This window comes from Amblyomma americanum, chromosome 1, assembly GCF_052857255.1.
Source record: "Amblyomma americanum isolate KBUSLIRL-KWMA chromosome 1, ASM5285725v1, whole genome shotgun sequence".
NCBI classification, from domain to species: Eukaryota; Metazoa; Arthropoda; class Arachnida; order Ixodida; family Ixodidae; genus Amblyomma; species Amblyomma americanum.
In genome coordinates, this window is record NC_135497.1 from 296,644,950 (window position 1) to 296,660,263 (window position 15,314).

Consider the following 15,314-nt stretch of genomic DNA (forward strand, 5'->3'; position numbering starts at 1 on the left):
TTTCTGTTTACACCCCACATCAGCGGCTGCCAACATCTCGTATCTCGTGAAGAAATCTTCAAAGAGCACATCACAATAAAATGTTGCCATGAACCAGCCTCGATGCGTGCATGTGCACCTCGTGACAGCTGGCGCGAAACGACGCGACTGAACTGTGTCGACGTGCATCATGCTGCATGCACGTCTTTGTTTTTTACAGTGATGTCAGTCACGTGTAGCCGTTTTTTTGGAGAACTCGAGCAGTGTTCTAGCTTGTCGACGAGTGGAATTACTTGAGTCTCCGCCGTTTATCACTACGCGCAAACCATCATCTGCCTTCATGGCGCCTGCAGCTGCACTATTTCGGCACTAACCACTGAGAAGGGTTGCAGTTTTCCTGAACTACACTCGCACTACTTTCAAACGAATGCCGTGGTTCAGAGCGCACCGTGTTTCACCGCTGAAATGAAGCCATGTGAGCTGGAGTGCAGCGGGAACCAGTTCATGTGGTACAGGCGAATCGAACGGATCTATAAGTCGGGTACAACCAGTGTTGTAGGCGTTATCGAAAAAAAGTAACTAAATACGTTACTCGTTACGCTAAAAAAAAAAGAACGCGTTACCGCCTACGTTACCTACCATTGCCGAAAAAAAAGGATCGCACGTTACTTTGCCGCTACTCCATGGCCATAATTACACTGCGGCTTCGCTGTAAGAACTGAAAATAACAATTTTATAAAGCTCATTTTTCACATAATTCCGACCTCACAAAGAAAACATAGCTGAACTCAACAAATATACAGTAATTCTGGTGTGCTCCTGCTTACGAAATTACGCGGAAATTGTGTAGCAATAAAGGAATGCTTAGTTCCGGAAAAAAAGTGTATTTGCGCACATGAACATTTTTTGTCACTTGAACCTGCATAATTATCACAAAAATGTTAGTGTTTATGTCAAGGTGTTCAAGGTCAGCCTCGCTCGCTTAGGAACTCAATAAACAGAAACGTAGCCGCAGTTGCAGATAGAAATAAACAAAATTTATTTTGAAAACAATGTTGATAAACAACGACAACTTTCTAATAGTTACAACTTGCTGTTACTGCAGCTGCACTGCAAAGCTGTCATCGGACAGCTTGCCTCTCTTCCTAGTGGGGTTGTTAGTGGGGGAGTGGGTTGTTCCTTGTTCAAGATAGGGGAGAAAGGGGGGGGGGTTGTTTGACTATGAAGGGAGAAAGTTGGAGTGACAGTGTTGTTGAGCAGAAAGTTTTAGAAAGTTTAGTATGAGGTAGCTCACTACTGCCGGCACAGGGACAAAGGTCCACTTCCTTCTTTTTTCCGATACTTCAGTGCTAAAGCCGGTTGACTGCAGTCCCCTTTTCTGTTCTGTACCATTGTACTCTTTCGACGGCTCTCTTGGGGCCATCTTGAAGTAAACTGGCGACATTCCTGAGTTTACTCAGAAGGGGAACTGCTTCCACAAAGAATGCGAGAGTGTTGCCTAGGAACAAGACCTTCTGGTTGGAAAACAAGCTTACAGAGAAACTGACTTACAGATTTCTGCAAATGGTCTATTGGTGGCTCGGCATGCGTGCACTGTTTAGAGAGTTCCGTGCGTGAGTGGTGTGGGGACAAGTGTGTGAATGCGTGTTCGTGCATTTTTTTTTACTTGAGTGCGTCGTCAAGGGCAGGTGTTTTCTGGCATGCATGCGAGCCCCAACAAGGGTCGTCGAGAACACCGGTCTGTAGATGTTGTTTACTTGCAACAACATTTTCGGCGTTTCTTTTTCTGAAAAATAGGCGGAGCGGGGCAATTGAAATAAGAAATAACTAGTAACGTGACACCTCAAGTTACCGAAAAATGTTAACGTAAGCGAAAATCGTAAGCGAATTATTTTGCTGCGAATGTGTGAATGCATGGCAACTGGCCCATCTCAAAATGATTTGCTACTAACCCATGAAACCAAAGGGCGGGCTCAACACGAAAGTACAGTCATGGAATTTATGAGCGTGAACACAGCAGCGCGTGGCAGATAGCCTCGAACCCTACTCTTGTCGATACGCGGCGGTCGCCTTCATAAACGAAGTGGAAAGAGATGTGTGTCCTGCTTGCTGGAAGCAGGCAAGGCGGCATAGCCCTTTCCACCACGTTGATAAAAGCAGCCGCCGCGTGTCGCCACAAGTAGGTCTTGAGGATACTTGCCATGCGCTCCCGTATTCACGCTCATAAATTTCATGACTGTACACACGTTTCTTACGTGTTCCCTGTGCAATAAATATGACAATACACTCCGGTTACATTGAAATAATGGACAGTAGTCCGCCCAATATATTGGTTCGAAAACTACAAAGGCATGCACTCTGCTTTTAGCGCGTGCATTATTACGGGAAGCTGAAGCAAGACAAGGAAGCAGCTGCCAACGTTCTTCCATAGCGTGCCGCTCTTGGCATCGCATTTCAGTGTCAAATAAAATATCGCGGGAAAAAAATATCAAAAAATATCTCAAGGATCTTATAGCTGCCTGACAACGGATGGTGTGAAAATAACAGCTGTCGCTTCAATTTCCAGGTACGCGTGCGTGAACGCGCACACACGCACGCACGCTTTTTCTATCTTTGACCAACCCTAAATCGGGGCAAATCGACGCAAGGCGAGTAAGATATACATTTCAGCACGCGGTGGAAAATTCTAAAGGCAGTAAGCAACCTCATAAGGCAAGCTGGATGCAAGAAGAAAGACGTACAGTCCCCGTCAAAAGTATACAGCCCAAGAGATTTACTTCTAAGCTGTTTAGCGGGGCTCCCTAGCACATCTAGCACTCCAAAGATTGGGAGGGTTGAGGAAGCCATGCTATTCCTCTCTCGAGAGGTCGCTGAGCATGCATAACGAGGCACGCAGCAGGCCTCACAAGCAAACCCCTTGGGCCGTATACTTTTGACGGGGGGTGTACGTCTAACATAAATAAGAGCACACAGTTCAGGGTCCAAACGGGAGAGGGGAGGGGGACGCCCTAAGTGCTAACAGAACTATCCCTTTATAGCTGGCCCCTTTTTTGACAACGTTTCTCCCCCCCCCTTTCCTCGTTCAGTGTTTAGACTTAGTCCGCTTCGTGAATGATATGCATCTATGCTGCATTTTTGTAAACCTTGGCAAAATTCTGTTCAAATTGACCGTCCCGAATTGGTTGCAAGATGCCGCCGCATGTACGACGAATATTTTTTTCTGAGGCGAACTCATTCCGACACGCTGCGGTGATAACCCTCTCGGTAGAAATTTCACGTCTCTTGTGCAATATCGATTCATCTCAGCGGTAAACAGAAATTGACAGTTGCCCACTTCTCTAAACCTTGTTCTTCACCAACCCTAGATTCTCTGGTTGGACAAGCATCCGTCGAGCGTTGTCTGAAGTTGTCTAGCTGTCTTTGTTACAGTTGTATTATCATAGATGTAACAATATTTGATAAAAAACATTTTTTTTTCAGCGCTCGAGTTGGCAGGTTACACTCTACACCAGGAGTGTTCCGACTACTACTAATATTACTATGCATCAACAGGGACGAAGTGATTGTACGCGCAAAAGACGAGGGCAGAAAGAAGAACACAAGAAAGGCACCGACTTCAACTATAAGGTTCATTGCAAAACAAAAACGCCAGAAGTATATACCTGGGACATAAAAAAGCATGTATAATTTGCATGATATCACACCTTTCTATTTTTGTCGTCCGCTTTCCCTTTTCGCTTACTGCGTGCTGGGTTTCTTTTTCTTTGCCAACACTTATGTATCGACATTGAAAATAGAAAAGTCTGTAGTCGGGTACAACGCAAGAATGAAGCGGCACATACCCTCAAATGAGCCAAGGCTAAACAAGAGAGGGAGGGAAGCGGTCCTTTGTTCCCGTGCCGAGCATTCTTATCCCGAACAAAGATAATCCCCCTTCCGATGCCGTTTGGGCAAAGACGGTACCCTCTTTGTCCCGGCTCTCCAACTTTTTCCCTTCACCCTTCCACAACCATAACCCGAACAAAGGAAGCTCCACTCGCGACAAGGCCCTTCTTCCCTCTATGCTTAGCCTTGGCTACATAGCCGCAGAAGGCTACCGTGTGTGGATGTGGAAAAACCAGCAAGGAGCAGGCAGAGAAAGAAGCATGCCGAACCACCCCAGCCAACACCTCCCCCCACGCACGACGGGGACCAGCAGCCGGGTTTGCCATGGTTCATCTGTAACCCTCTGAAGGCAGGCGCAGCAACAAAAGAAAAGCGTTCACGCAGCGCGCGGGTCAAGAAAGGACCGGAAACACATCTCAACCAGAACCAGTCTCGGGTCGCTCAGGGGCAAGACGGGTAGACACTTTCCCAGTCATGGATCAGTGTCGTAGCCTGGTGGCAGAATTTGAACTACTCGCAAGATGGCGGCAGTGGAACCGCCACCTTAAGAGAAGAAAGCAAGAGGCGCCGTAGTGAAGGACTATGGAATAAAAAGGTGTCGCCGCCACCGTCTGGAAGACGTTGAAGTAACGAGCGTTAGCTGTTTGGTTTACGAGATGAAGAATGCGAAGAACGCGCCGCTCGTCTCGAGAAACGGAATGAAATATCCTTTGAAACGGGGTGGATTGCCACCAGGCTGGGCTACGCGTGCACGCACGCCCCCTGGCGCCATCTATCAGAAAAATTACGATGCACGTCTACCCCCCCACCCCCCACCCCCCGATTGCCGATTTGCACTCCCTCAAAATACGTCCGAAACGAAATTTTCTTCGTTTCGGGGGCCAAGGTGGGCATAGAATTCGGCTTGCGGTGCGATACGGTAACGCTTCAATTACTAATTGCTTGTATACAATGTTTACCTATTATTTAATTGTGGGTTTATTTCTACTCCACAACCCATAGGGTTTTATTTGCCTACCAACTTCGGTATTGTGAGCGAGGACATACCGTGGCGCCCCCTCTCGCCGGCGAACTTGTGACGTAATAAGATGGAAAGCGCGCGTTGAGCTGCTCTGAGCGATGCTCTTTCGTCCAGTTTAGTTGCGCGTTAATGGTCTAGTTACTTATTCATTCAGTTATTTAATAAATATTTGCTTCGGTCTGGGCCTGTTCAAGTCTATTTGAGGCATTTGCCCCCACCCCCCCCATCCGGCAACAAAGCACGCCCCGAATGAGCGAGCTGTTGTGGAGTGTACGCCGGCGAGTTTTCGCCACGGCGACGTCTGTGCTCGAAAACCAGCGTTGTTGATGCCGTTATGGAGATTACGGGAGCTGCAACACCGCCACCACCAGTCAGAGGTAAGTGATTACAGAACCTCGGTAGCAAGATTTCTGTGACAGGTGCGAGTGACTACGGTCAGCGCCGGCGGGAGGGCGCCGTTCGACTGCTCCTTTGAGCTTCGTATATAGCCGAGTGAACGATGGGAATGACACGGAAAAATCTTCAACTGTGCAGAGCAGTCTTTCAGGTTATCTGTTCCATCGGCACTGACCGCGATCATATTGCCATTCGGGCTTCGGATGAATGTCTGTTCATCGTTTGTCACCATCATTTATTAACCGTTAAGGGTCCCGTAGGGACATTACATAAGTGGGGATACAGTGTCCGACGGTCATACATATGAAAAGGCAATCAAAATTGAGAAAACATGGCAATGTAAAAGAGAAACAAATTAATATAGTCAATGAAAGAAAATGGGAAGAAGAAGCACACAGAAATACATACTACAGTAATAGAACGCGTCCAGCAAAGTGTTTGGTGTTTTACAGTGCATCGTAGTTGACAACGGGTATAGGACGGTTTTATTATTCTTGAAAATGTTCGATGAGTAGCTGCCTAAAGTTGGAAGAATTAGTCTCAGCAACAATGTTTTCGGGTAGGTTATTCCAGAATTCAATCGCACAAGGAAGAAACGATTTGTTAAATGCATTGGTGGAGCCTTCTTGTACCCCCTCCCCAACTGTGATGTCGTGGTGCTGTGGGTACCATAATAAATAAATAATACAAGGAAATGTTGCTGTATATACTGGCAAAAAGTGTTGTCTAATTTTGTGTCAAACTTTTTTCGCACTTCAACCTAGATTTTTCATAAGCTTGAGGGCACTAACAGAGTCTTTCAGTGCACTCTGAGGATCTCGAGCGCTTATCAAGTTGAGAAGCACCAGGCTTCCTGATGGCAGCTGCGCAACACCACCAGAGATACACTAAGTTCAGGCGTTGTGTCCTTGAAGAGGATTAAAAAGTGCTTATGGGAAGTGAAAATGCTGTAAGGTGTGCTCAAGAAAGTAGGCTGATGGAACCTTTCAAGTTGTAGGCTAAAATGAAAACATCAAGGTGCCTGAAGGCGACGTGCTGAAGAGGCTGCTGAAAGAATTGCCGTACAACTGTGTTGCTCTCCGCCACTGTGAAGGCAGTAAGTGGATATATTATGTAGGTGGCTTAGTTTGATGCAGGCTGTTTCGTGACTGAACACCTTGTTAAAACTTGCCAGTTTAAATGTTCCAATGCCAAAAAATTAGCAAGCTTCCTTACTGTCTGCAGACTCTTATACGGTGCATTATCACTGTGCATGGCACTTGAACCTGCTGTTTAAATACCTATAAATCAATGGTTTCAGAGAAAAGTAGATGCTTTTTCATGTATTGCTATTCAGTAAAAACCACCTTCTCAAACACAAAAATGCATAGGAATTTATTGTTTAAGGTACACCTTAAAATTTGAACTTTATTTTATGAAATCGTAGTCACCACCTGACTCGCACGGTGCCAAGTAAATGCTCAAAGAGCACGACAGGAGACCATTCATGCAACGATGCAGCGCCACTGCTGCCCATGAAGACTTCTTTTAGTCTTCAACTTAATAAGCAGTGTCAAGAGAGTGCAACAAACGCAGGAGGCCATACATATGATGGCATTTAAGAAGCCACCAGCGCTTTTTGAAGCTGCCAGGAAGGCCATTGCAGCAGGAATGCTCTCTGTAGACGAGATTTATGGCTACGTGCACGAAGCGTACACAAATACGGAAATTGAACAGATAACTAAGCTAACAGAGGCCCAAGCAGATTCTCAGGATTGGCTGATATACAAAAAAGGAATGCTAATAGCATCAATTGCATATTCTCTATATACACGGGTGCACACACTTAAAACAAGGATGGGACTACATGATGTGCGACATCTTTCAAAAGAGGTTCTGAAAGAGAACTCAGTGCAGTCATCTGCAATGGTAAGAGGCACTCTAGTAGAAGAGACAGCAAAGGAGGCCTATTCAGCTGTAAGTCAGCACAAAAACTCGAATATATGCAGTGCGGGCTTCTTATTTCAGACCAGCACCCTTGCATTGGCGCCAGTCCAGATGGGCTAGTTACATGCGACTGTTGCACTCAAACAGTTCTTGAAGTGAAGTTCCCCATCAGTTAAGAAGAATTCAAAGCCAAAGAAATAATAACTGACGCTGTAAGCTTCTGTCTAAAGAAGACTAGCAAGTATTTTTGTCAGGTGCAGATGGGATTGGCAAGGGTATGGAGTGCAGACGTCTCGTGTTTCAAGAGAGCGAAAACTGCTTGCTGCTTGCTGAAATATTCAGCAAGTCTTTCTTTATTGACGTTGTGGACAGGGCTGTCTATTTTTTGAAGTCTTACGTGCTACCTTGCCTTTTAACTCATTAAGCACAGTAGGTGTTCACCATTATTCATTTTATTATGCTAATGGCTGTAAATAAAGTGTTTGTTTTGTGCAATACACCTTTTCTCTGGGTCATGCTGTTCACTGCATAAATTAGTGATATGCAGTAATAGCTTGAGATTCCAAATGAGGAATGCATTGGGAGGAACTGATGCAAAGAAGAAAAAAACCACGAGAAAAATGAAAATACTAAATATTATAGGAAAACATTTTTGTCAAGAGAAGCAACGCATCTAATGTGCACATTTAAAGGAAGTAACGAAACTGAAATAGATGATGAACACTGGTAACAAGATGCAAAACAAGAATTTTTTAAAGAGCAGAGCAAATACAATGCTGATCTCACTTAACAATATAGAAAAATCTGCACCATTTGGTGGAAGCGAATTAACAAATGAGCCATAGGAACCACAATCCAAAGAAAGAACGACTTGAACACATGTCATATGTACTTTGGTAACGTTCTACTTAAGCAAAAACTTGTCACAAAAGAAAATGGGCTTAGATAAATTCAAAATTCCCGCAATGACCTGTACAACAGAATAAATGTAAGCAAAAAACTCTGTGCCCAAGTTCCCCACCAAAATCTTGAACACTTTCATGCGCTCAATGGCACGTTCAAAGTTAATACGTTCAACGTTAATGCTTTGATTTTTTTCTGCTTCATGTTTATCAACTTGCTTTCTCTTTCGTACGAACGGTTGACGCACTATTGTGATGTGATGCTCGAGGCAGAGTTTGTCTATTAAGAATCCTTTATCCTCCATGACACTATCAACTGAAGGGAGAAACCTTTCCAGTATTTTGCTCTCCTTTGTTATGTGGGAGTCAGATGCCAGACCACCATAAGCTTCACTTACGTAACTGATGTGGCCTCCTAGTGTCTCACAGACTAAAACTTTGGCTGTGTACACGCCCCTATACCAGCTGTATGCCAACAGCTGGGACTTCATATCCCGTGGCCTCTGAATTTGGATCTCCGTGCAGGCTAACACAGCTCTCACACTCGAGTAGTCCTTAAGGTACACAGTCAAATTATCAACAGCTTCCTTGCTCGGCCAGAAGACTGCATCTTCAAGATTGCAGCTAGGATTACTACATTAGCCTTGAATATTTCTGACGATGTGGTGCGAAGAAGGCCAAAAAGCACACCAAGCAGTGAAAATGACATGTTGTGATTTAGCTTGACGAAAGTTAACAGTACCGCATCTTCATTTGGTAAGTAAAAGCTTTTTGCTTGAATGACTATCTGGCTGTCACTGTAAACATCGCACGTGTTGTAGAACAGCTGAAAGCAGGGAATCCCAGTTAATATGTTTAAATCTTTTCCTCCCTGCATACTTGGCGTGCTCAGTGGTTGTTGTCGTGCAGCATCGACCGTACTAACTTGCACACCAATCTCCTTCCTTATGGACTGAAGATCGGCAGGGATATCTGAAAATAAAATATATCTCTGTAATTAACATATGTAATAAATGAATGAAATAATAAAATAAACATGCATCTAATAATGATACCTTGATTTCTACCTGGGCTGGGACTGATATCTGCATCACTTCCTGAGTCAGGCACAATAAGTTCAATTTCTGCCTAGTCAGATGTGTTGTCTTCTTCTCAGGGTCATGTGCAGGCAATGGGACCAAATTCTCTTTAGGGAAAATGTGGCGTAATGGCCTGCCTTCTGAAAATAAAAATCTGCTTCAGATATGTCTCTCCTACAATGGTACTGCAAATTTCTAGCTGCACAGAAGCCGACAATTACAACAGACAACCACAGCCTCTGCAATTCAAGTAGGTATAAATTCTTCACGCTCACTGCATTGAATGTAATATCAGCCTTAATTCCTACCTAATGGCATTGTTGACGAACAAATGACAAATCTCAGTTGATAAACAGGCGTTACGTAATGCTACACAGACAAAATTATAATTACCAATCACATGAAAAGCAGTTTACCTGGCCTTTGTATTTCATTAATGTCCGTCATTTAATACTTCGCGTCTGTTTGCGTCGCTCATTTGTGCAAACAAAATTTTAGCTTAGCACTGACGTACAGTGATATCATAATGTATAAAACGCGAATATTTATTCTATCTGTTTTAAATAGCACTCTTATATGTTCGTACAAGGGGCACAAAAATGAAATGCAAAGATATGAACATGCCAGAAACGCACTGATTAAAGTGGCTATGAGAAAAAGTCACATCGGCAAGAATAGGAGTGCCAAATCAGAAAATTGCCTTTACCGTGGAATTCACATGTCATAAGCAAGCTTTTAGGAGACTCGCGGCACAATGAACACGTCAATTTATCAGTTACAGGCCAGACCAACACCACAGTACCAAAAGCTTTGCCACTCATAACAACAGGCGCAGCAATCTAAAACGGCGTTATTAAACATGCACAGAATGCGATGGTTTTGACTTCCGAACATTTAAATATGTTTCCAGGATGACGAGCTATGCGCGAAACTGCGATAACCGCGCTCACGGCCCCATGCATACTGCCTACATCGGCTCTTTACCCTCTTTCGACGACGCCGACTTGACGGCTGGCGGTGCGAAGATCGGACAGACAGGTTCTGGGTCGGTACTGCTTCGCGTAGAAGACAGCGCCTTTTCCATCCTGCCAGCAGTACGCCTTCGTTAGCTTCACAAGTGATACGCGCGAGGGCGGTAACGCGCACGGCTCAGTCGCCCACTACTCACCGAACAGTTTAGCGCCAGCGCCATACACGAAGTCTTTCTCACCGAAATGTTTCCTGCCAGCACACACGAGAATGAGCACTTGCGCCTTTTCCCATTCGCAATTTGATCATCCAAGCTTCGCGCATCTTCCTGCATTTCGGGTAGAAATGGATGTTTACGTCGAGCTCTCACGCGTACATCCGGCATTGAGGCACCGAATAATAAGCGACCATGGCAACAGCTGAAATGAACCGTAGCACTCCCAGCGACGCACACCATCAGAATGTGCAGTGTTGGCACCCATTAGCACAAAAATACAGATAATAACGCAATTTTCAGCTTGCAAGACGCTTCTCCAGATCTAGCGCCTGCTTCCACAACAGTAAGAGGAGTCCGGCAATCCCACTTACTATACGTAAAGTCGACGCTAGAGCCAGTCGCCCCAGTGGTGGAGCTCGCTCCCAATACACCTGTCCCCGAATGGGTGCCCGTTGGTGTCGGAGCATATATAAAGGAACGAATGTATATGCTTGTGTAGCGGTCCCCTAACGGCACAGTTTGCCTACCCGGTTTAGGATAATGTTTGGTGGAGGGAGGGATGAGAGGGCACAACCAATTTTAATGGCCACAATCTTGTATTCGAGAAACTGAAACTACGCTGCCATTTCGTCCCCTGACCTCATGCTCACACAGTTCCACCTCTATCCACCATATTCGACCGTGACGTCATCATTGGCACGCGGAAGGTGGCTGCTTCTACAGTGCCATTGTAGAGAGCGCTACAAATCTCAATGCGAGGTGCGCTGTTTTCTAGTTGCAGCTACAGATGGCGCTTTGATCTCAGGGTGGTAGGAGACCTCACGAAATCTCGAAACGTGATGAGTAGTTGCTGGCACAGATGGCGCTGTGAACAATGGTGGTAGCAGGCCCCACGAAATCACGAAACGTGATGAGGAAGAGCTAACGCTCTTAATAATTTGGTCTTGGGGGAAAGGGGATGGCACATTATCTGTCTCACATATCGGCGGACACATGAACTGCGCGGTAAGCGAAGGAATAAAGGAGGGAATAAGAGAAGAAAAGAAGAAAGAGCTGCCGTAGTGGAGGGCTCCAGAATAATTTTTGGCACCTGGGGATCTTTAACTTGCACTGACATCGCACAGCACACGTGCGCTTTAGCGTTTCACTTCCGCCGAACCGCGGCCGCCGCGGTCGGGTTCGAAACCAGGTACTCCGGATCGGTAGCCGAGCGCCCGCATCACTGAGCCGCCGCGGCGGGAAAATAATTTCGACCACCTTGGGGATCTTAAACTTGCACTGAGATCGCACAGCACACGGGTGCCTTTAGCGTTTCGCCTCCATCCAAACGCAGCCGCCGCGCTCGGATTTGAACCCGGGTACTCCGCATCAGTAGCAGAACGCTCTAAGCACTGAGACAACGCGGCGGGTAAGGGAAGGAAAGCTAAATGAAAGTTGGTTTTAAGAACAGTAAATTACGCCTGTCTCACAATGCGCCATTTCCTTTCCCCAAAAACCCAATTTCTTTTCAGTTTGGCTTCCTGAAATTACCTGCAGGTTTTGTGCGTCGTTTGGAGCCGGATTTGGTTCCATATCTCCGAATGCAACGAGCAAGAATACAGTTCTAATTATCACTGAAACTATAAGAAATATATACTCTCTTGTGTGAGCGCCTTTAATGTTGTTTCGAAGAACGCAAGATGTTTAACAAATAAAAAATGCCTAATACCGTGTGTAAGTATGAATATCTATGAAAACCGCGAGTTGCTCGACCATAAACATAGGCAGCGAGATGCAGCTTTTCGCTTTCGACCGTGGTTTATAGTTTCGGATTCTGGCGTGCAGACGCCGGTGCGTATGGGCTCCAGTCATTTTTCCTATTTTGACCAACTTTTCAACTTCCGCTGAATTTTATTGTGTCTACCGAAGTTCATGAAGGTGCGCGGGAACTGCCCAGCCCATTTTCGAAACCGGCACTCCGTTTTTGTGGCCTACTTGCACACTTGATTCCACCGAGCTCAGTGCCAGCCTCGCTAAGCCTTCCTACGCTGGAGATAGGCTCCGCTTCGCAGCCCGGCCCAGTGCTTCGTCAAGCATGGACTTCGTCACCGTAGAGGGGGACAATTCAGCCCCTGAAGAGTATATTGCCGCGAAGCTTGCTTTTTGTCTGTTCTTCTTATCGCGGCAGGCACGCCGCATTATCACTTTTCTGGGACGCGAGACGCGACCAGAGTTATCTCGATTTTTCCTAGCCTCGCGCAAGTGTGCCTACTATGTTCTGGAACTTTCCTTGCCGCCTTTAAAATCGAGCACGGCTAAGAGCGGCGGGCATTCTGTTAGTCGACGACCGCCGAGCACGTTCGCTGCTGTCGCCGCCGCTGAGTTTTCAGAGCTGTTCTTAGTGGGCGTAAGCCAGCCTATTAAATTATTCTCTTACGAGCTGCTCTGTGCCTTCCTCAAGACCGGACCCCAGTCGGTGCTACGTGACCCCGGCGGAGTTCTCGTCACCACCTCGTGACATCTGGTGGAGGTGCTGGGTAATGCACCCAACCCAACCTGGAAGATCCACCGTAGAGAACGAGAGCCAAGAAGATCCCGAGGTACGACACAGCCGCCGTCTTCAAGGCCTGCAAGCTCAGCACGGATTACTACCGGATCCTACTCGACAACGACAACAAGCTCCAGCGCCCCCATGACCGAGCCAGCGACGTCCACCCCTGTCATGCTCCACCAGCCACGGGTGCCTCCAACCTTCCACGGCTACCCTGGCGACGACCCGGAAGATTGAATAGACAACTTTGAGCGCGTGGCTACATTTAACAGGTGGGAAGATGACATGAAGCTCCGCTATGTTTTCTTTTCCCTTGACGGTCCTGCAAGAACGTGGTACGAAAACCACGAGACTACCTTGAAGACCTGGAAATTATTCAAGTCTGAAGTCGTGAAGGCGTTTATCAACATTCTCCGGAAGGAAAAGGCGCAGATGCTGCTGTACTCACGGATGCAGCACCCAAACGAAACTGTCAGCATGTACGTCGAAGAAATGCAGCGTCTTTTCCGCCGAGCTGACCATGACGGAGGAGAAGAAAACCGGATATCTAATGCGGGGCGTAAAGGAGTCTCTTTTCGCTGGCCTCGTACGAAATCCGCCCAAGACTGTCGCCGAGTTCGCCGAAGAAGCGTCAACGATTGAGAAGACCCTGGACGCCCGCACAAGGCAGTACAACCGACCACCGCAGGTCTGCTCCAGCTTTCCGGACACGACGACTACAACCAGCGACTTGCGGGAGATCATCCGTGAAATCACCCGCGAAGAACTACGCCGGCTGCTGCCATCATCTTCACAACCTCAAGTGGCGAGCCTGACGGAAGTCGTCCGTGAAGAAGTGCGGCATGCGCTTGGCTCCCCTTCTGCGACGACTGAACCTCAAGCTCCAGCCATGTGTTACGTCGCTGCAGTACGCAAGCCCGCGCCTCGACGTGCCACCCCAAGCCCTATTCGACGTGAGCCAGCAGTGCTGGACCGCCGCCCTCCGGGCCCCGCCCACCCGACCTACGAACAACGTTCGGGCCCAAGGAAATGCGACACCTGGAGAACCCGTGACAACCGTCCGCTGTGCTTTCACTGCGGTGAAGCCGGTCACGTCCTGCGTCACTGCCCGTTCTGACGCATCGGTCTTCGCGGATTCGCCGTTGACGCACCACGACCACGCTTCGGCCAACATCCACAAGAAATCGACAACTACCTGCGCCGCGACGAATACGTGTCGAGCCGATTTTCCCGCTCACCCTCGCCGCGAGCCTCGCGCTTCACGTCGCCCTGCCACAGCTACGCAGCGGCTGTGCGAGGAAGGTCCCCCAGCCCCCGTAGGGGAAACTGAAAACAGCAACCTTAGGACGTGAGGTTGCTTCCCGGCAAAAAAAAACGAAGACCCTCCAAGGACGAGAACTCACGGCGACGCCGCACCGACGACGACACGACGCAACTTAAGAGACCCCAAGGCCACCGACATCGACAAGCCCCTGCAGCCGCAGTCGCAATCACCGACCAAGCCGTGACCCGACGCCGAAAGTTACGTGCAACGCAAGAGCAAGGACTTCCGATCTAGAGGTGACTGTCGACGGCCGAAACGTTACTGCTCTAATCGACACGGGAGCTGACTATTCCGTGCTGAGTGGTTCCTTCGCCGACCGGATCAAGAAAGTGACGACGACTTGGGATGGCCCGCAGATACGCACAGCAGGCGGACACCTCATCACGCCATCAGGAAGGTGCACTGCGAGACTGACTGTCAACGGACACACATATCCGACAGTATTCGTTGTACTTCAGAAATGTTCCCGTGACGTCATTCTGGGGATGGACTTCTTGACACAGCACCGCGCAGTCATCGACCTCAAGTCCAAGTCCATCATGCTTTCGACGGACGAAGCTTTACCTCCGAAAACGACCCCAGAGCAGTCAAAGGCCCTCAGTGTTCTCGATGAAGAACTAACCATCCCACCCCGGTCCAGCATCATCGTCCCCGTCTGAGCAAGAAATTTCGAAGACGCAGAAGGCATCATCGAGGGAAACACGCAGTTGCTCTTAGACAGACGACTTGGCGTCGCAAGAGGCATCGCTCATTTGCGGCATGGAAAAGCCGAAGTACTGGTCACGAACTTCAGCGAAGAATACCGACACCTCAACAGAGGCACTACAATTGCGTTCTTGGACGAAGCAACTGATTTACTGGACGCCTTGATCATCTCCGACGAACCTGCAAATGACAGCCTAAAGCAAGACCATGCTCCCACGTTCGCCATCAACCCAGCATTACCCCGGGACCGACAAGAGAAAATCACCCTTCTTCTTCAAAGTTACAGCGAATGTTTCGCCTCGTCATCAAAGGTGCGACAAACGACGATAGCCAAACATCGAATTATAACCGACGAACACACCAGACCTCTCCGCCAAAGCC

General features: G+C 47.6%; 1 pseudogene; it reads right to left on the reverse strand.

Moving 5' to 3' along the window:
• Nucleotides 1-14,874, reverse strand: part of LOC144119180 (uncharacterized) — a 29,388-nt pseudogene extending 14,514 nt beyond the window's left edge.
• Between the last annotated feature and the right edge of the window lie 440 nt (nucleotides 14,875-15,314).